General features: G+C 44.7%; 1 pseudogene across 1 annotated transcript in view; it reads right to left on the reverse strand.

Annotated features, from left to right (window-relative positions):
- LOC144953589 (uncharacterized) overlaps positions 1 to 10,906 on the reverse strand; it is a 51,741-nt pseudogene extending 40,835 nt beyond the window's left edge. Inside the window, exons 1-2 of the transcript XR_013640844.1 lie at positions 10,843 to 10,906; positions 6,191 to 7,360 (exon numbers count right to left, since the gene is read on the reverse strand). The product of XR_013640844.1 is annotated as an uncharacterized LOC144953589 (transcript). The remainder of the gene's footprint in view (positions 1 to 6,190; positions 7,361 to 10,842) is intronic.
- Between the last annotated feature and the right edge of the window lie 11,458 nt (positions 10,907 to 22,364).

Below are 22,364 nucleotides of genomic sequence, written 5' to 3' on the forward strand. Positions count from 1 at the left end.
TCTGGTTTATTTTGCCACAGGTGCGTGCATGTTTGCTCCTCCCTGCATTGTGGGACTGCTCGGTGATTTTTATTCCTCTCTGAGAGGCTGGGTTCCTTATCCCTCTCCCTGTGTTCTGGATCCGAATCATGATTCTTAGCTCTGTATAACCATGCCATGTACGCCTTGCTCTCTATGCGGCGTAAGGATGCTGTTTCTGGATTCAAAACCATTCTCACCCTTTCTGTAATCTCTGGGCTCAAGGATTCAAAAAACATAATTTTGAACATTTTATCTCCTTCGTGGTATTGATTCACATCGCCTGCGTAATACGCTCTTTTAAATTGTACGAGGTAGTCACGTGGATCTTGGTCCATGCCCTGGGTCATCGATTTTACAGCATAAAACCCTTCAGTGAGTGTCGAATATTCTCCAAACTTCTGAATCATTGCCAGGCTCAGTTGTTTAAAATCATTTCTAACCTTGTGTGGTAGTGAATTTACCCATGGTATAGATTCTTTATGTAAGCTCCGTTTCAACAAACTCGCTTTTTCATCCCGTCTCCTCAGCCCTCTAATCATTGCCTCCTCTTCTACTGTTGCGATGTGTGTGTATATCCATGGACTTATTGTGGGGGTCAAAATCGGGAATTCTGACTAGAGCTTTGTCCATCAATTTAAGGGTTTTACTGGTGAATAGGTATTCCGAAAGTTGATTGCCGACAGCGTCATCATCAAACAAGTTATCATCAGGCAATCTGTCACTTTGGTCTGTGCTGTGTCGCTCGTGTTTAAGCGGCGTGCATTTTGTGTGTGCGTGCCCAGTGCTGTGTTGCTCGTGTTGCCATTTCCCTTCAGTTTTTGCCTCTGCCCTTAGTGGAGCATGTCCTGTCGACTGTACTTTAACATTTTGCCTCCCTCTATCTGTGAAGTTGTCAGTCTCACATGTTTTTGTTTGCATATGTATCTCTCCATCCCTTCTCTCGAATTGTGAGGGTTTCCCTTTGTCAAGGATTTTTTGTTCGATATCCATAATTTTTTTGCGATCAGTCCCTTGACTCTGTCCACGTACCCAAGAGTGTGATTTACTGTTACTTTCATATTTATTCTGTGGATCAACGTCTGTGAGTTTCGCTGGTGTCGCGAGCACTGATTTCTCTCCTGTTTCCTTTCCGACTTTTTCCTCATTCCCCAATCCCTGTCTGTATGCCTGTGTGGGAGGGCATGAGTCCTGTCCTGCCTTCTCTGCAGTTTTTGCATCGTGTTCGCCTTCGTTACATTTTATCCAGTCAATTAGTTTCCCCCGAGGTGTGTTCGTGTTATCGATACAGCTCCCTTCCCATATGTCTCTCTGACTGTACTGCTTTGTAACAGATTGGTCGGTACGTTTTAATACGAGCTCCCAGTATCCCGTAACCCATTCAAAAATTATTCTTAATCCTAGCATCTTAGGTATGGCAAGAGTTACTTTGACATTTCCTTTTAGAGTGCATATAAAACAATTATCTCACAGAGTGTAGTCAGTTTGACTCGAGCTATTGTTATTTTCCGATTCAGAGTGCGTACCTCTAACACCATTTATCACAGGATGCAATCGGTTTGATACGATATTATCTTAATTCCACTGTCTCTGTTTCAACTTGCTATTCTGGGTTTTAACCTTAGAGGGCGTTTTTTTTTGTTTTACGCCCGTTTACAATCACCATGCAATGTTCGATCCCGATATTCTGGTTAACACGTAGTGGTTCATTCCATCATCCATGCAAAACACTGTCTGCGAGAGATCCCGGACGAGCCCCCATTATGTTGTATGTGTCGGGTTATGAAATTTTGATGAAAATAATAAAAATTAAAAATTTTCCGAAAAATGCGCAAATCGCATTAATTATGTTAATGTGTGTATTAATATGCATAAATTATGATAATGCGAGTAATTATATGCATAAATTATGATAATCACGGAGATAATCGTAGTAATTTATGCGGATGCTTGCGATTATGTTAATGTGTGCAGTTATGATAATTAGGCTCAGCTTCGTTTATCCAGAGTTATCAATCAGGATAACACGATTATCATCGATTTAACGTTTACCGATTATCTTAGTGTGTGTTATGATATTTTAGGTCTTCATTTTCATATCTCATCGCAGGATACAGTTATCAAGAATAAGATAGTTTTGCATGGACTTGGAAAGAAGCACTCGAACAGTTGGTGTTAAGCAATTTTATTCTAAACAAGCACATGACACTCTCTTATCCGAAAGCAAGTATACGTCAATAAATTCACGGACAAGATTATGCAGTAACGAAAATGAATGACTAAAAATACTTCTTCATTGGCGTGATTATGCAGTTAACGAAAATGAATGACTAAAAATACTTCTTCATTGGCGTGATTATGCAGTTAACGAAAATGAATGACTAAAACATTTCTTATTCATGTAACTCGACGACAGCAACTGCTTTGCACGATCCGTTGATATTGAACGCACCACCTCGAAATGGCAACCCTTTTTGAAACGCAATGACAATTTTTTTTTAAGTCTTATTCGTGTGCGTGCTGTGTGTGCGTTGTCCCCTTTTAATTTTAATTAATTCTTAGAGCCGGGAGTTGTGTCGTTAGCTTGTGTGGTGTGGGAGGATACGAACAGCGGCCAGAAGTTTTCTCTGGGTTGGGCGTGGCAGCCGCTCTGCTCCTGCTGCTCCCTCGCTCTCTCTCCACTGCTGGACGACGAGTTGGCACGATGCTGTCCTTGAAGATGCTCGGTCGCTCGGTGTCGCTCGTTGTCGCTCGTTGTCGCTCGTTGTCGCTCGTTGTCGCTCGGGGGCGCTCGGAAGACTTTGACTCTCTTTCTCCACTGCGGGATGACGAGTCGGTTTTGGTTGATGCTGGTTGATCTGGGTGTCTATTAGACACACGGCGCATTCAACAGCGCTGTCCTCCTTCTCACAGCCGTTTGACCAGGCTTTCTCCACTGCTTCGCGCTCTCTGCTTTGCTCGCTTGGCGATCTCCGCCTTTCCTGCGGGTTGTTCGCTGGTCGTCACTCTGACGAGGAGCGATGCTTCGTTCGTGGCAGGGTGGACGTTGGCGTCTTTGTTGGCTTCACTCGCAGCTCGGCGACTCAGGGTAGCGATTCTTCTCAGGTGGTGCAGACCTCGGCTTGTAGCGGCACGTCGCTACTCCGCGAACCTCGTCATTCTGGATGACGAAAACTTCTTGATGATCTCTGGTGGGGCCCGTGGCCCGGACGATCTGTGTTGGAGCCGGAGCCCTTGACGAGGTGGGCTCAGAGCCCCTGGCGATATGCTTTGGATGGATTTTCCTTCGGTTTATATTGGAAATTCCACTCAGTTTCCCGAGTTGTTCAAAAGGCGGTGTCATAAAACATTCCTGTGGGGGTGGACCATCTGCGTCCGTGTGTGTGTCCGTCCGTGTGTTTCGCGTGCATGTTGTCCGTGTGTTTATTAGCTTTGAAGACACAGCTGTGTGTCGTTCTGGAAGAAGGGGTGGGTGGAGGCCTTGTGACGGCGCCACCTAAGTTGTCCATTAACCAGACCGATGATTCGCGTTCGCATTGAGTTATATATAAAAAAAAGTATTCGAATCCATGTTTTTGTTACTGAATAATATTTGTCGCGAAAACCTACGCGTTAAGCGAGCTTAATTATTCCCTCCCTTGCTCGGGGATCATATCTTTTGTCTCACACAGCTTAAGTTGTTTTGGTTTGGAAGTTGAAATGCGACTTATTTCCATTATGCCCAAGTTATGCCGAAACCGTGTTCACGATGTTTCATCGTGACCCGATCTCTCATGGAAATGTTATTTCCTCGCGTGTGCAATTTTTGCTGTCCATGTTGTGGGGAGACAAAGACGGTTGTTTCCACGGTGGAAGCACCCGGCGCATGCGCTTATTTATTTATCTTCGGAGGCATGTGTTCCAACCTTTATTGGGGCAATTTCCTGGCTTTGTGCCTGCGTGTGGAGATCCTCTCGGAAAGACAAAGACGGCCGTGTTGCTCGCTTCCCATGGGGTGTTGTGTTTGGTTAATTTTGAGAGCCTTCTCCGCCCTTAGCTCCTCTAGGATATCCACTTTAATTCCGTACTTATTATTTGACTTCTTGTGATTATTTAATCTGCTATCCCGGCTAGGAATTTTGTTTTGGAGCGACCCAAGCCATAATTATTCTTTGATGCTTCGGCCCGGCCGCGTAGAAATTATTTAAGGTAAATAATGTCCGTATCTAATTAACAATTGATGAATCGCGACTCTGGTGCAGACTGTAGTCTGGTTTCCAATTGGAGTAAGGATAGATACTGTTTGCTTACTCTTCATGGCTAAGTTGGTAATTGTTTATCTAACATGGTTCAAAACCCGTCTGTGTTTTTTTTATCGTCAATGTTGTTTCCTTTGTTAAGAATATAATTATATATTTCGTGGCCTGGTTTTGTATTTATCAAAGGGTTTTTTTTCGTAACAAAAGGATGTCCTCCTGACCCCCCCCCCCCCGCCTGCAATTCTCCCCTCTCTTGTTCCTCTTGTGTGAAATTCGGGGAGTTTTTATGACCTTGATTGCCCTCTTTCATGCCCTCTTTCCTTTGAAATGAGGTATGCGCGCATCTGTGGAAGTGTGGGGGCGTGTTCGTTCCACGTTGCCCCGTGTCTATTAAAAAACGATATTATATATGTTGGCAGAATAATTATTTAAAAAAATAATATTAAAAATAAAATAAAAAGGGGGCATATACACAACACAGCCACACCTCCACTCCCACAAACTACTGGGAGTTGCCTCTCTGCCTCAGTCAGAATTCTCCTCCTGCTACACGTTGCCTCCATCGGTGTGAAGGTCCGATTTTGTAGTTGAATCTTCATTTTCACATTTTACCGTCACTTCGTCGCTCTTCACTGCCGCATCTTCACATTTCACCTACGCCTCTTCAAATTTCACCTTGATACATTTTAAAGTGTCCAAGCTGGGATTTTCTTGTAGTTCTTATCATTAAGGATGGGCGCCTGGCAGCACTTTTGACTTTCACAAGCCTCTGCTCCTTGGGGATCTTCTGATGCCTGTGTAATGGGTTCATATTAGGCGCACACACTTCTTGAGAGACAACACTCATTTCTTAATGAACACAACAGTGACTCAACAGTTACTCTTACTTTACACATAGGGTGTGACCACCGACCTACCCTAGCTAACACACACTTCTCTCTTAGCTACTCTAGCGTGACCCAGCCAGGTGGCTGCTGGCGGTCCGCTCACTGTAGGCCTTCTCTTCTTGGCATCTTGACGAGGCGTCTTCATTCTCAGCACGGGCAGCCTCGAACCCCCTGAGGAGGCTGCTTATATGGGCCTCGGCGTGCCCGGCTTCACCCCGGCCACGCCACCCTTCGAGCACCCTCTCGAAGCCCCCCTGCTGTCCACGTGCCCCCCGAGGTCCCCCTTGGCCCCCAGCCCCCAACTCGGATTCGGTCACGTGTCCAGCACCGGCCCTGACGTCATTCCCGCCTCCAGCCGGGATGACGTCATGTGTGTGTGTAGACCCACGTGATAGTAACGCAGTGACGTCACACGTGTGCGTCTGTACACAGCAGCGACACCACAATCATTACACCTGTGTTCTCTGGTGATTTTTAAGAGCAGGTGAACCTGAAAATTCCTTCCCACACACACTGCACATGAAGGGTTTCTCCGTGTGTTCTCTGGTGGATCTGAAGAACTGATGACCGTGCAAATGTCTTTTCACAGACAGTACTTTCTTTGGTGTTCTTTTAGTCTGTGACAAAGGTGCATTTATTGGAGCTTCATTGTCTCAAGCTTACACATCTACCGGGTCTGCATTTGACTTTGTATTGTCTAAGAAGTCCACCCACACCTCCACTTCCACAAACTCCTGGGAGTTACCTCGCTCTGCCTCACAGGCAGAATTCTCATCCTGCTTCACGTTGCCTACATCGATGTGAAGGTCCGATTTTGGAGTTGAATCTTCATCTTCACATTTTACCATCACTTCTTCACATTTCACCTCTTCAAAATCCACCTTGATACATTTCATTGCGTCCAAGCTGGAATTAAATTCAGGTTCTTTTTTCAGCAGGGATGAGCTCATTGCAGCACTTGGACTTGCACAAGCCGATTTCAGACTCCGCTCCTTGGGGATCTTCTGATGCCTGTGTGTTCTGTGGTGTCTTTGAAGATGTGATGACCGTGCAAATGCCTTCCCACACACAGTGCACTTAAAGGGTTTCTCTCCTGTGTGTGTTCTCTGGTGGTCGTGAAGAATTGATGACTCTGTAAATGCCTTCTCACACAGTGCACTTGAAGGGTTTCTCCCCTGTGTGCGTTCTCTGGTGTCTTTGAAGATTTGATGACATTGCAAATGCCTTCTCACACATAGTGCACTTGAAGGGGTTCTCTGCTGTGTGCGTTCTCTGGTGGTCGTGAAGATTTGATAATGTTGCAAATGCGCTTCCACACACAGTACACATGAAGGGTTTCTCCCCTGTATGCGTTCTCTGGTGTGTTTTTAGATGTGATGACTCTGTAAATGCCTTCTCACACATAGTGCACTTGAAGGGGTTCTCTCCTGTGTGCGTTCTCTGGTGTTTTTTAAGATGCGATGATCGTGCAAATGCCTTCTCACACACAGTGCACTTGAAGGGTTTCTCTCCTGTGTGCGTTCTCTGGTGGTAGTGAAGAGTTGATGACTCTGTAAATGCCTTCTCACACATAGTGCACTTGAAGGGTTTCTCTCCTGTGTGCATTCTCTGGTGGTTGTGAAGATTTGATGACCATGCAAATGCACTTCCACACGCAGTGCACTTGAATGGTTTCTATTCTGTGTGTGTTCTCTGGTGTTTTTTAAGATGTGATGACTCTGTAAATGCCTTCTCACACATAGTGCACTTGAAGGGTTTCTCTCCTGTGTGCGTTCTCTGGTGACTCTGAAGATTTGATGACTTTTCAAATGCCTTCTCACACAGTGCACTTGAAGGGTTTCTCCCCTGTGTGCGTTCTCTGGTGTGTTTTAAGATGTGATGACTCTGTAAATGCCTTCTCACACATAGTGCACTTGAAGGGTTTCTTTCCTGTGTGTGTTCTCTGGTGTATTTTAAGATGTGATGACTCTGTAAATGCCTTCTCACACACAGTGCACTTGAAAGGTTTCTCCCCTGTGTGCGTTCACTGGTGTGTTTTAAGATGTGATGACTCTGTAAATGCCTTCTCACACAGTGCACTTGAAGGGTTTCTCTCCTGTGTGAGTTCTCTGGTGCTGTGTCAAACTTCCAGTACGATCCGTGCTGTTTGCATGCTGGTCGCATTGTTTCATTCTTGTACCGAGCTGCGCCGAGTCCCTTTGCTCCATCAGACCAATTCTGCAGAGGAAGAGTCAGAGGAAGCGTCAGCTGCAGTCAGAAAAACATATCCACACCATCTACGTCAGTATCAAGGCACAGAGGAATGCTAATATACAGTCACACATGACTTACACATCTATATTTATTCCTATATTCATGATATAGTGAAAATAATTCCCCAATTCATCACGCGGGCTGTTAAGGCACACAATGAGAGGGCCAATGGTCATAAATATGCCTGGATGCTCTAGTATCTTCAAAATGAATGTTAACCCAAAACTCCCAAGCACACAATTTCAGCTGTTTAGCTATGAAAGGAATATTTAAGAAAAATTCAGCTATAATAGCAAAGTGTGTTGAAAATAATACTATTTAAATTATGCAGAAATACATCAATTAATGTTCAATCAAAACTTCGAAGTGGAAGCCAGGCTCAGATTTGCTTGAATGCTCGGATGAACAGATCTAACTTCAGCTGCAGATGTGCTGAAATATTTTCCTGACTGTTTCCATTCTTACAAAAAGTACCAGAGGAAAACTAAATTAAACTATTGTTTTGATTTAACCTAATGTTTAATAATTAATATACTTTACTGCAAATACAAACTTGACACTGTCACACACCCGCATGGTAAAAAGGTGGTGGTGTGTCCAGAACCATGCCTGGCCACCTTCATCTGCTCAGTATTAATGCTTCCTCACACTTCACCATGTAATTAATTCAAGATGAATCAACATAGCAGGGGCCCACAACAAGTTCAGCTTTCACTTACACTATGTAACACGATTTTTGTCCCTGGATGGCTAGTGTTATTTTTTTTATTGGTTATGCTCACACACTTTCCTTTCGTGACCAGGACTTTACGTTAAGGAATGACACAAATGAACACATTTTCTCATTGAAAATAGGTACATTTCAAAATATCACTGTCCTGGTCACAAAAGCAAAGTACAGAAAATAGCCATTTTCTGTACTTTTGAGGCATAAGCAATTAGAAAATAACACTTACTACGCAGGGACAATTTGTTTTTGTTACGCAGTGTTATCAATCATGTTTGCTGTTGGCGATAATGAAACTAATTGTTGAATTCATAATGCAGTGAAATAACTGCGCTACAGCTCCCCACAAAGATAAACTCTTAAATACACATGCATTTCACATGGATCATTAACATCTGACTTATAAACGTCATTATTTCTGTCTGTGTACAAAATTTGCTAAAGATTTGGTTTAAAAAAAAAAAGAACCCAGGTACCACGCCATAAGTCCTGTAAGTGAGCCAGTGCTATTACATTTTCGCATCCATCAACTTTACAGTAGTTAAATTAAAAATGTAGTGCTAAAGTCACATACATAAAAACTATTTACAAACTTATTTACTCTATAAAAGTTTGTGTGTGCGTGGGTACGTCCATGTGGGTGTGTTAGTCCATATATGTGAGTGCGTTGTGTGTGCGAGTTCGTGTGTGTGTGTATGACCTCCTGTCACAGGTGCTAGCTCAAGTGGCCCCACGAGATAGAGTCATCTGGTTGGGTGACTTCCATGCCCGTGTTGGTCATGATGCTGGCTCCTGGACTGGAGTGATTGCAAGGCATGGACCAGATCAGCTCAATAACAACGGTAGGAGGCTGCTCGATTTTTGTGCAGCCCATGGGCTTGTAATTACCAACACGCTGTTCCGGCATCGGCACATCAACACCACATCATGGATGCATGCCGGGTCCAAGCAAGAACATCTTCTGGACCACATAGTGACGGAACAGCGGATGCGGGCCCATGTCCTTGACACCAGGACCTACCGTGGAGCTGATCTGCCCATCGACGTCTCAAGATGGCGGCGGCGTGTGCAGCGGTGTGTCAGTTGGAAAACAATCAAAAGTATCGAAAAGGCATCTAACACAGATAATCTGCCCGTTGAGCTTAACCGAAATGGGGATTATTTTTTAGAGCCCAAAAAAATTGTTGACAATTTTAACCTTAATTTTTCTGAAGCTGGTAACCTTTTTGATAATGTACTGGGAGTCACCCCTGCTCATGCAAATTCCTATACACCTGTCCAAACATTATACGAATTTAGTTTCCAGCCAATCCACGAAAGTAATGTTCTGAAACAACTGTCCTACCTCAAAGAGTCCTCCCCTCTAACGGAGCAGATAGTATTCCCGTCTTTGCTCTGCTAACTGTTGGTCACCTAATATATAAACCTATAGCCCATATTTTCAACTGGTCCATCCAACATTCCTATGTTCGTCCACTTCACAAAGGGAGCCCTAAAGATGATCCAAATAACTACCGACCTATCTCAATTTTGTCCCCGTTGACGAAAATTTTTGAAAAATTATTAAACTACCAAATTAGCAGTTTCCTGTCCGACAACAATCTATTACATCTAACACAATCTGGGTTCCGAAAAAATACAGCACATCTGCTGCATTAGTAGCCTTGATAATATGTAGTACTGTGCCAGTCTTTTTCTTGACTTGTCCAAAGCCTTTGATACAGTCGACCACAACACCCTGCTTAGTAAACTAAGTTGTCTCGGTTTCTCCAAACACGCAGTAGAATGGTTAAAAATGTACCTCTTTTCTCGCACCCAAACTGTATTCAGATGGTTGAAGGTCACTGTTAAGATAACAAAAGGGATTCCACAGGGTTCCATCCTTCGGCCCCCTCTTGTTCTCTCTTTATGTCAATGACTTGGGCACTGATCTAGATCATTCCAGGGTACATCTTTTTGCAGATGACACGATACTAATTACTGCTGGCCGTTCTCCGGATGACGTGATTGCCTTCGTATCTTCAAAATGAATGTTAACCCAAAACTCCCGAGCACACAATTTCGGCTGTCTAGCTACAAAAGGAATATTTATGAAAGCTAAATTCAGCTGACATAGCAAAAGGTGTTATGCAAAAATTAATGTTCAATCGCAACTTAGAGGTGTGAAGCCAGCCAGGCTCACGATGTCCTTGCACGCTGGAATGAACGGATCTGACTTCAGCTGCATGTGTGTACTGTGTTAACTTCTTGACTGTTCTACACTATGGGAACCTCATTTGCCAGTAAAAATATGTTAATTGTTTTTTTACCCTTCTATCTGGCAACAAAACTGACACCTTTTTACAAGGAGTCATGTTTGCATTGACTGTTTCCAGTCGTATAAAGAGTTCCAGAGGAAAACAAAAATAATCTTCTGTTTTGATAAAACCTCCGTGTTCAACAGAGTTAATAGACTTTACTGCAAACACAAATTTTACACTGTCCCACACTGGCATGGTTAACAGGTGGTGGTGTGTCCAGACCCATGCCTGGTCACCTTAATCGGCTCAGTATTAATGCTTCCTCACTCCACCAAGTAATTCATTGAGGATCAATCAACACAGCCGAGGCTGCGTGTCTCTCTCTCTCTCCCCGTGGTCGCGTGGATTTCCCTCCGGATCCCCTAATTTCACCTCCACATGCAGAGAGAGAACACCGCCACGCTGTTGACGAGCCTCACCTTGTTGTTGTTGTGGGCAGGTCGCTTCTGAAATCAAGAGCGGTTTTGCAGCTCAAGCGGGCTTGGCCTGGTAAACAATAAAAACCGTGTTAATATTTAAACAAAGTTACAAAGTGGCGAGCCGGGTGAAGACAAATTAAACGTAAGCGAGAGAATTGAAGCGAATGCGATCAGGCGAGGGCAGGAGGCAAGGCCCCGCGTTCTAAAGTTCCAACCTGGACATCGCTTCCATGCTCGCTGCTACTCAAATGACATCCGTACGAGAGAGCGAGGCTCTACCTCTGTAAACAACAACAACCACCACAACCACCACCACCACAACCACCATAACCGCGATGAGAATTTCAGTTCCCGCGCGGAGCAGTAACTTTCCGTTACCTCGTGACGTCACGCAGCAGCAGCAGGTGACATGACGTCACTTGCGTGGTACAAGACACTCCCCTCCCACAATTAGCGGCTTTGTCTTCTTGGTTCTTTCGGTAAAGTCACGTAGAAGGGAAGTAATAAAAGAATAAAAATAAATCACAATAAAAGAATTCTCACGAAGTTTCGTCCACAACGCAAGCAGCCGTCTTCAGGTGAAAACCAGGTCCGTCGAGGCGACAGAGTCTGAATGAAACAGCACACGAGCTTGGAGCATATATATAAGCTGGGCGCCTAGACAAAGGAATTTTCATATCAAGTGGAATTTAGCATATTTATGGGAAATGCAGGAATGTGATTAGTACTACATATGCATGTGCATTATGCAGGATTAACAGCATCAAAGGGAGCTGCACTTGCTGCTGCAGTTGCTGCTGCTGCAGATGCTGCTGCTGATGCAGTTGCTGTTTCATTCAGACTCTGTCGCCTCGACGGACCTGGTTTTCACCTGAAGACGGCTGCTTGCGTTGTGGCCGAAACGTCGTGAGAATTATTTTATTGTGTTTTATTTTTATTCTTTTATTACTTCCCTTCTACGTGACTTTACCGAAAGAACCAAGAAGATGAATCCCTGCAGTCACGAAAGCTTGAAATCGAAATTTAGCGGCTTTGTAACTTAAATCAATTATGTTAATGAGCCTGGCCCAAACGTGGAGGGATGGGGCGTGGGTGCCGAACCGGTCACAACGAACTCGAGACGGCTTTCACGAATACATTATGTTAATGAGCCGCTAGTCACTGGGTGTGGCTTTGCCCAAATAAGGATAATTATTATTTGTTTCTTTCGGTTAAGTCACGTCTAAAGATAAAATAATAAATGAAATAATAGAATACGACGTTTCGATTGCAACACAAGCAATCATCATCAGGTATAATGAAATAGCGACATAAAATCTAACCAGAAAACTATAGACAGACATATTAGCAGACAGATATCACCAAGATACATAGCGAGAGCAACACAGGTAACAGAGAGGGATGATCGTCTCTGTGTGGTGGCCTTAAATAGACAGAGGGGGGGGCGGAGGCAGAGAGAGGGAGGAGGGTTAGAGAAAAAATTAGCATATCAATGAGTGGTCAACAGACGTGGTGACTTAACCGAAAGAAACAAATAATAATTCCTGCAGTCACGAAAGTTCTAAAATTAAGATTGAACCACTTCTACGGGGAAGTTTTAAGCTTATCTTTTTTCTCTCTCTCTGGCGACTTGTTTTCTCTGCCTGTGTCCTCTCTTTAGATTGTTCACACTTAAATTCTAACTTAGCAATCTTTGAAATACGTAATCAACCAGGCTATGCGTTAATTGTGTGTTGACCGACCCTCTGTGTTGTATTACATTACATTTCGATATTTTACTAGGTTATTTAATTTTAGTATGTCCTTCTCCTGATTTTCAGGCTTGCTTGCCGTGCCATCGCATTCGCAGCACCACGTCTGTTGACCACTCATTGATATGCTAATTTTTTCTCTAACCCTCCTCCCTCTCTCTGCCTCCGCCCCCCCCTCTGTCTATTTAAGGCCACCACACAGAGACGATCACCCCTCTCTGTTACCTGTGTTGCTCTCGCTATGTATCTTGGTGATATCTGTCTGCTAATATGTCTGTCTATAGTTTTCTGGTTAGATTTTATGTCGCTATTTCATTATACCTGATGATGATTGCTTGTGTTGCAATCGAAACGTCGTATTCTATTATTTAATTTATTATTTTATCTTTAGACGTGACTTAACCGAAAGAAACAAATAATAATTCCTGCAGTCACGAAAGTTCTAAAATTAAGATTGAACCACTTCTACGGGGAAGTTTTAAGCTTATCTTTTTTCTCTCTCTCTGGCGACTTGTTTTCTCTGCCTGTGTCCTCTCTTTAGATTGTTCACACTTAAATTCTAACTTAGCAATCTTTGAAATACGTAATCAACCAGGCTATGCGTTAATTGTGTGTTGACCGACCCTCTGTGTTGTATTACATTACATTTCGATATTTTACTAGGTTATTTAATTTTAGTATGTCCTTCTCCTGATTTTCAGGCTTGCTTGCCGTGCCATCGCATTCGCAGCACCACGTCTGTTGACCACTCATTGATATGCTAATTTTTTCTCTAACCCTCCTCCCTCTCTCTGCCTCCGCCCCCCCCCTCTGTCTATTTAAGGCCACCACACAGAGACGATCACCCCTCTCTGTTACCTGTGTTGCTCTCGCTATGTATCTTGGTGATATCTGTCTGCTAATATGTCTGTCTATAGTTTTCTGGTTAGATTTTATGTCGCTATTTCATTATACCTGATGATGATTGCTTGTGTTGCAATCGAAACGTCGTATTCTATTATTTAATTTATTATTTTATCTTTAGACGTGACTTAACCGAAAGAAACACATAATAATTCCTGCAGTCACGAAAGTTCTAAAATTAAGATCAAATAAGGATAGTACTTGAACAGACAACGGAAGTGACCCAGGCAGATGTGACGTCACGCTCAAGGGCGCGTTGGACGGGGAGTGGTGAATACCTTGGTGACATGACGTCACTAGCTAGGTACACCTCCCCCTGGCGTGTCACGCAGATCAGGTAATGATGAGTGGTGACGTCACAGAGCGGGTTTGAAGTTTAAGTTGATTTAGATTAATTTTCCATTGCTCCCTCTCTTGAACAGAGACCCCTTGGGTGTGTGAGCTCAGCAACAACAATGTGGACATTATTGTGTGTGTGCGTACACACATGGACAGTGTGTACATTGTGTGTGTGTACCCTTTGCGTGTGTACATTGTGTGTACACACTGTGCGTGTGTACACTGTGTGTGTACACATCAGACTGACTGAGATGACTGTACCCCCCACAGTGTGTACACACACACATAGTGTACACACACAGTGTGCTCAACAGTGTACACACACACAGTGTACACACACACACACAGTGTACACACACTGTGTGTGTGTGTGTACACTGTGTGTGTACACTGTGTGTGTGTGTTCACACTGTGTGTGTATACTGTGTGTGTACATTGTGTGTGTGTGTACACTGTGTGTGTACACTGTGTGTGTACACTGTGGGGGGCACAGTCATCTCAGTCAGTCGACCAATGGCATCTTTTCACCAATTTATTATTTTGCAACTTTTATTTATTTATTATTTTATATATTATTGTTCGTTTTCTATCTGCGTGACTTTACCAAAAGAACCAATAATATGATAGCGCATTCTCTGTTTTTTGCAGAGGTTCAAGGTTCAAATCCGACAGGCACACCTGGCAACCCCAGTAACATTCGCAAAAATATGCGCAGTCTGCTTAACGGCAGATGTAAAACATAGCGTTGTGTCATTCACAACGCACAGGTCATTGCATGTTGGTGTCACGGGTCAACATTGGGGTAATGCCAAACATTATCCAGAAACTACAGAATGGAGATGGCACGTCAATGATCGCCCCCTACCGACAGACTCATGTCCACGTGCAGGCCGGTGCAGGGCCACCTTGTGCCACGCAGGGGCAGCTGCCACTTAGGGGGCACCTTTAGATTGTTTGAGATGAGATTCGATACGAAACACTGAGTTGCTGAGGCAATTAGGCAAGCGACTTATGAGTGGAAATATGATTTTGGTAACGAGTGAATGCGTGGGAGCTTCATTGTCTCTCGCTCCTGCCGACAGATTTACCCAGCCTACAGCTCCACAGATACCAGCTGCTCCTATTCTGCAGGGACAGCTACGCATGGTTCGAATTAAGTTCTAGATACCCAGAGACTCACACAGAGATCCATAGATTAGCACCGTTGGTTACGTATGGTGCGAAAGACGTTCAACGTACACACAGAGACCTATAGATTAGCACGGTCGGCTATGTATGGTGTGAAAGAAGTTCCAGATACACAGAAACTCGGAGCAAGTTTGAGTCGCGTGTAGTCGTGGGCCGTGGAAGTTGAACAGGCGCGTGTTGCTACTGACAGTAGTTGAATATGGTTGGATTGACGCTGATAGAGACAACAACCGCTATTTGCCATTAAGTGGTGGTGACGTCACCACGACGCTTGTGCCAGGCCATGTGCACCTTGAGGCCACTGCCTTGGGATGAACTGTGTAGACTCGTCCTAAGCCATCAGATTCACCAACAGCAGCACGTCGCTTCCAATTTTTTTAGCAGTCCATGTGTAATGCGAGCGTAAGCGAGGTGTCGCTGCTCGGCTCTGGGCCAATCATACGGCCCGGGGTATTGGGGGCGGGGCCCAGTATGTGGGCGTACGTGAAGGTCCGCCGCTCACCTCCGGTCCAATCGGATGCGAGGAGAGCAGGGGCGGAACCTAAGGGCGGAGCCAGCGGGGCGCTATGGGTTGTCAGGATCTGGAAGGTTCGGTGAAGGGCGTGGTGAGAGGGTGGAGACAGGATCACGTGGTAAAGGGAATATAAGTGGGATCTGGAAGGGGCTCCGGGTCAGTTGGTGGAGTCACCGAGCAGGACCACGTAGGGTGGCCGAAGGGTAACCGCGCCATCAGCCACGTGGCTGGAGACGCTTCGAGCACAGCGTCAGCCAACGGTGTGCGGGAGCGGGGATCGGTGCGACTGACAGAAGGTGCGTGCGGGGCGCGCGAGAGGAGCAGCCGGTCCACTGTCGGGACCAGCGGAGTGCGAGAGTCAAACGAGAATAAAGAGAGAGAGACGGAGACCCAGCAGTGTGTCGGCGAAATCCTTTATTACACATGTATAGTAGGAGGAAACTTAATGGTAGAGCAGGTTGGCAGCAAATGGGTCACTTGTGCACCAAACAAAGAATGCCATAAGGGTTGTATCTTGTAGAGCCAGGGTCTGTTGTGGGGCATTTCCTTTGGTGATGTAGATGTGTTGACCATTTTGGAGGTGAAGTGCCAAATGGACGACTGTGGGGGAACGGTCATGGATGGGGAAGCCAAGAATTCTGCAAATGGCCTCATTGTTGCTGATGTATCTTCCTTGGAAAAAAAGGTTAAGCTCATGCGCACTTTGCCCCTCTGTTTTGTAAGGCAAAGACAGGCATGTCCGAGCATTTGTTGATGTATTGGCAAACATAATTGATGGCTTTTTTTAGAATAGCAGAATTTCACGGTAAAGTGGGCCTGGAAGATCTTGCACAGAAGAGGGCAGTAGGGAATGATCCACCGGTTGTGAACCTTAATTAGCGAGTTAGTGGCAGGTCTGAGCGTTGTTTGAAATTCATGTTCAGTATGTCTGTGACGATAGCCATCATGGGCCGACTGAGTGTCTTTCAAGTAGTTCCGTGGATACCTCTTGGTACACCTGTGGTCTTGCATACATGGCGCATTTGGATAGAACTGGACACATGGGCCATGGACCATTTGGTTGCAGACCACATAGAAAAAAGGGCAGGGTCTGGATGGGGGTGAGATAGCACAGCACTGATAAATGTGTCAATGTGACTTGCATGAATTATTTCCCTCATCCATAGCGAAATGTGAGCATGAGGAAGATGACGTTTTTGCCACCCAATGGTGTGCAAGTTACTGCTTGCCTATCCAAACATGTCGCCTTCGTTGGTCATAATAAGCATCATGAGGTCATAAACTTTGAATTTTAGACCCTTGCTAAGATGTCATGTCTGTCTGGTGGCTTTTGGATTGGATAAAGGTAAACCTGGATCTCCTTTCATTTGGGATTGCAAGTGAAGGTGATGAAGAGATGGGGAGTGGCATATTGGCTGATGTACGTCATGGCATCCCGAGTCTTCTCATGCATGTGTCTTGGTGGAGCTGTGAAAGATGAAGGCAAAATAACTAATCAGCTCACATTGTGACAGTTTGCATCTCCTTCGGCATTGATGAAGTCCCAGAGATGAGCATACTGTTCACACGCAGGCGGTTTTGATTCAATAGAATGTGGCATACTCATCGACAACATACTGGTGAAAGAGGTTGGCGCACCATAATGTGGTGTCCTCCTCTGTCCATGATCACGAAGGAATATATGTTTTTTTAGAGGAGACAGTTTCGTGAAGATGTCTTTGTCCTGCAGCTTTGCAATTGGAGGAATCTTGACGTGGTACCCATCTTGGCCTTGCGACAGAAAAATGTGTTATTGTAGGGCATCGTATGCTCCGTTAGTGTCAAGAAATTGTGCGATGGTGTTTTCTTGGTATGGAAGAACAATGTCTCTCTCACAATGTTCCTCACCCACCGTAAGAAAGCAAGGTCAATAATATTTGGGACATTGAACCTCCCTGCGTGCTCCCCGCTTTGGTGGAAAGTAAAGGTGTGGTACGGAAAAATTTAAATGGGCGATGTTCCCACGAATGTCACAAAACGATAGACGAAATGCAATGGGCTGTTGCTAAGAAAATCCAACGTATTTAGCAGTATAACATTTTAATCGGCATCGTAGTACTACATATCAGTAAATAGCGTGGCGTGTGCAATCGAAACAATAGAAATGCATTGAAGAAATAAGATGAAATAAGTTTACATTAAAGAGCAGCAGTACGCACGGGTAAGTTGAGAAGTAGGCTACAGTCTAGATTACAGACTGCCAGTATGCTGACTCAATGACATAAGCATTGCTACAGTAGACATAAAAAGCTGGCAATATGGTCAGCAGCTGAAAAAGCAGGATACAGTCGACATGAAAGGCTGGCAGTACACTGAGTGAGGTAAAGAAGCAGGCAACAGATTATAGACTGTTCTGCCTCACGGCAGGGGTTTTGCCTCACGGCAGATGGGGGGAGGGGGGGCGTATGTACATAGGGATTTCCTGTTTTTTATGCTAATTTTGGTCACGTGACCAGGAAGTTGCGATATAAGATTCCCGCTCAACCACGCGGGCGTCGGCCATTACACACATAATTCAAGATGGCGGCACACATCGCGTCCCAGTGAAGCCAGCCACAATTGTCCATTGTGGGACTTTAAGAGGCATTGTCTGTAAGTTCTTTTATGTTCTTATAATATTGGCAATGCTGTTATAATGTTATAATGACCGTTATAATGATGTAAACGCCTTTATAATGCTGTTAAATTGTTATGATAAATACGAGTGCTAGTTAACAACGAAGCCTGCTACTGTACTTTCCTTATTGTGAATGTTACTTGTAATTTAATAAATCGAGTCAAACTTGTACCCAAGTAACTTTATTGCGATCCTGAGAGCAAGGATGACGAAATATCTCATCCACAATTTAGTGTTATGTGTAATACTGTACATTTGGGGTGCAATGTGATGAATACACGATGTGCCTTTATGTAACAGCAGCTTATGCTCTTGTATAGTTATTCAGTGGTAATGTAGGGGCCTGGTCCATCCAGGATCTATTGTTGAGAAACATGTTATCTAAAACAATGGTATGATGATGTGGTGTTCATTCATTGTGTTGGTGTTTCCGTGTATTAACAGATGTTGTATCTGTGCTGTTTTCTTACCAGTTTTACCTCGTTAAATTCAATAAATGACGTTTGGAGTCAGATGTTCATCCTGGCTCTGAGGGTTTATTGGACGCGAGGTTAACTACTCAGCTAGCGGTGCAACACAGCGCACAGCGAGGCGGAGATAGCAGTTAAGACACACACAACACAGACGGGTTGGCAGGTAGGGGGCGGAGCCACAGACGGTGAGAAACCAGGGTAAGCATCTGATTGGAATGGTGGCTGTTATTTATAGCACATGTTAATGATCCACGTGCAATGTATGTGTATGTAAGACTTTATCTATGTGAGGAGTGGTGGCGCAGTTATATCACTGCATTATGAATTCAACAATTAGAGTTTGATAATCGTCGACAGCAAACATCATTGATAAGTGAAAGCCGAACTTATTATGGACTTCTATGTTGAATGATCCTCAATTAATTACATGGTGAAGTGAGGAAACATTAATACTGAGCAGATGAAGGCGGCCAGGCATGGTTCTGGACACACAACCCCATTTTTACCATGCCAGTGTGTGACAGTGTCAAGTTTGTATCTCGTGTATAATATATTAACTCCATTGAACACGCAGGTTAAATCAAAACAATTGTTTATTTCTGTTTTATTCTCGAACTTTTTCTAAGAATGGATAAAGTCAAGAAATTAACACAGCACATTTCCAGCTGAAGTTAGATCTGTTCATCAAAGCATTCAAACAAGTCTGAACCTGGCTTCACGCCTCTAACTTGCGATTGAACATTAATTTATACATTTCTGCATAATACAAATAGTCGTATATTCAACATCCTTTGCTATGTTTGCTTGATTATTATAAATTTTCTTTTTGTAGCCAGACAGCCAAAATTGTGTGCTTGGAGTTTTGGGTTGACATTCATTTTAAATATACTAGGGTTTCCAGGCATATGTATGACCATTAGCCCTCTCATTGTGTGCCTTAACAGCCCATGTGATGAATTGGGGAATCTTTTTTACTATATCATGAATATATGAAAAAATATGGACGTGTAAGTCATGTGTAACTGTGTATATATGCATTCCTCTGTGCCTCGATACTGACGTAGATGGTGTGGATATTTTTTTTCTGTCTGCATTTGCGCTTCCTCTGCAGAAATGGCCTGATGGAGCAAAGGCACTCAGCGCAGCTCGGTACAAGAAGGAAACAATGCGACCAGTGTGCATACAGCACGGATCGTACTGGAAATTTGACACAGCACCAGGGAACTCACACATGAGAGAAACCCTTCAAGTGCACTGTGTGTGAGAAGAAATTTGCATGGTCATCAGTTCTTCAGAGCCACCAGAGAACACACCGGAAAAAAGCCCTTCAAGTGCAGTGTGTGTGGCAAAGCCTTTTCAGTTTCATCTGCTCTTAATAAACACCAGAGAACACACACAGGAGATAAATCCTTCAAGTGCACTCTGTAAGGGAAGGCGTTTGCACATTCATGATCACATCTTCAAAGACACCAGATAAGAACACAGGCATCAGAAGATCCCCAAGGAGTGGAGTCTGAAATCGAAGTGATGGTGAATAGCGAATAATTGAAGATAAAATGTGAAGATGAAGATTCAACTCCAAAATAAGACCTTCACATCGATGGAGGCAACGTGAATCAGGAGGAGAATTCTGATGCAGAGCAAGGCAACTCCAAGCAGTATGTGCAAGTAGAGGTGTGGGTGAAATTCTTCGACAATACAAAGTCAAATGGAGACCCGGTTGATGTGTAAGCCTGAGACAATGAAGCCCCAATAGATTCATATTTGTCACAGGCCTTTAATGAATAGAATGTGAAGTTGAACACTACATTCCTCGATTCAACCTGCAGAGTAAGAGCAGCCAGTATTAGCGGACCTGTGGGTTGGGTAGATCTCTAACTAGGAGCGAGAGGCAATAAGCTCCCCAGCATTCACTCTGTTATAAAATTATTATCATTTATATGGCGCTTGCTTAATCGCCTCAGAAACTCGGAGCTTTGTATAATATCTCATCACAAACACTCTAAGAGCACCCCCAAGAGGCTGCTGCACCTGTGTGGCATAAGGTGGCCCTGGACCAGCCTTCATGTGGGCATGAGTCTGTCAGTAGGGGACGATAATTGATGTGTAATCTCCATTATGTAATTTCTGGATGTTTGGAATTACCCAAATATTGACCATGACACTAACATGCAATGACTTCGTTTTCAATGACACAATAGTATGTGTACATCTGCTGTTAAGCAGACGGTGCATATTTTGGTTAATATTACTGGAGTAGACAGGGGTGCCTGTCTGATTTGAACCTTGAACTTCTGCAATAAATAGAGAATGTGCTACCACCTGGCTTCCCTCAATCTGAGTAGGCATAGCAGCCTGAATGTTCCTAACTGGTGCAGATGGTCCTTTTAGAGGGGTCCACGTTTCACATGCCTATAGAAGGGAGGGTATGACTGTGGCCGAGAAGACCCGAAGATCCGTGCGGAGGGACAGACCAGCTAGCTTCCACACAGCATCGCGCAGCTGATGAAACGATAATGCCGCCCGACTGATTCGGACCACCCACACACTGTACGCACATACGCAGTGTAGACGTATTATGTACACATACAGCGGAAACACACAGTGTACCCGCACAGTATACAACAACCACCATTCGCCACTAAGTGGCGGTGACGTCACCACGACGCTTGTGCCAGGCTATGTGCACCTTGAGGCCACGTGAAGTGTCGAACGCCCGCTGGCAGGAGGTCACGGGGCAGAGCCAGGTGCCACGGGTCAACTTACTGAGATGAGTGGGTGATGCACCACCTGTGCCCCCTATTGTGCCAACTTGCTGTGCTTTAGCCACCCGGCGCTCCACTCGTTGTGACCGTCGCTCATCCGCCCTCCTTTGTTGTTGGAGGGCGACTGCCTCCAACTGCCCAGTAGAGTCCTTCACGAGCCTCCTCCACAAAAGCCGATCTTGACACCGCTGGTACCAGTCATCGGTAAGTCCACTCAGCTCCACATCCTCCTGTATCACATCACTCAATTTCTTCTCTAGCCCATGCCACGCCCGTTTAGCCCCCTCGATCCGGCCAACAAAAGCTGTTTAGGCATGCGGTGACTTGGTATGCGGGCTACATGGCCCAGCCAACGCAGCCTATCCTGCCGGAGGAGCTCACCGATGGGACTTTATCAACATCTTTCAAGGATTTGTGAGCTTCTCACACAATCCAGCCTGGTTAAACCCAGGATGGATCGTAGGCAGGCCAGCATAAATGTTTCTAACCAGCGAAGATGTTCCATTAGGGGGGTCCATGTTTTCCAAGCGTAGAGAAGGGAGCGAATGACTGTGGCCGAGAAGACCTGAAACTTCGTGCGGAGTGACAGACGAGGTAGCTTCCGCACAGCATTACGCAACCGATGAAAATATAATGCCGCTCGACTGATTCGGAGTGAGACCTCTGCTGTTAAATCGGAGCCGGTCATAAGCACACTGCCCAGATATGGGAAACTTTACACTTTCTCCACAACTGCCCCATCACCAATTGGGAGTTGTGGGTGTGGAGTGTCCCATTGTACAAAATACCCTGGCAGGTGCTTAGATTTGGTGGGGCTGATGGTAAGGCCCCACCTCTTAGTGGCAAGCTCCAGGTTTATCAGCAGTGAGCAGCGATTACCAGATCATCGGCATACATAACATGGTTGAGCAATAGGGAGCCATCCCTTGGCCG

This window comes from Lampetra fluviatilis, chromosome 78 (assembly GCF_964198595.1).
Source record: "Lampetra fluviatilis chromosome 78, kcLamFluv1.1, whole genome shotgun sequence".
NCBI lineage: Eukaryota > Metazoa > Chordata > Hyperoartia > Petromyzontiformes > Petromyzontidae > Lampetra > Lampetra fluviatilis.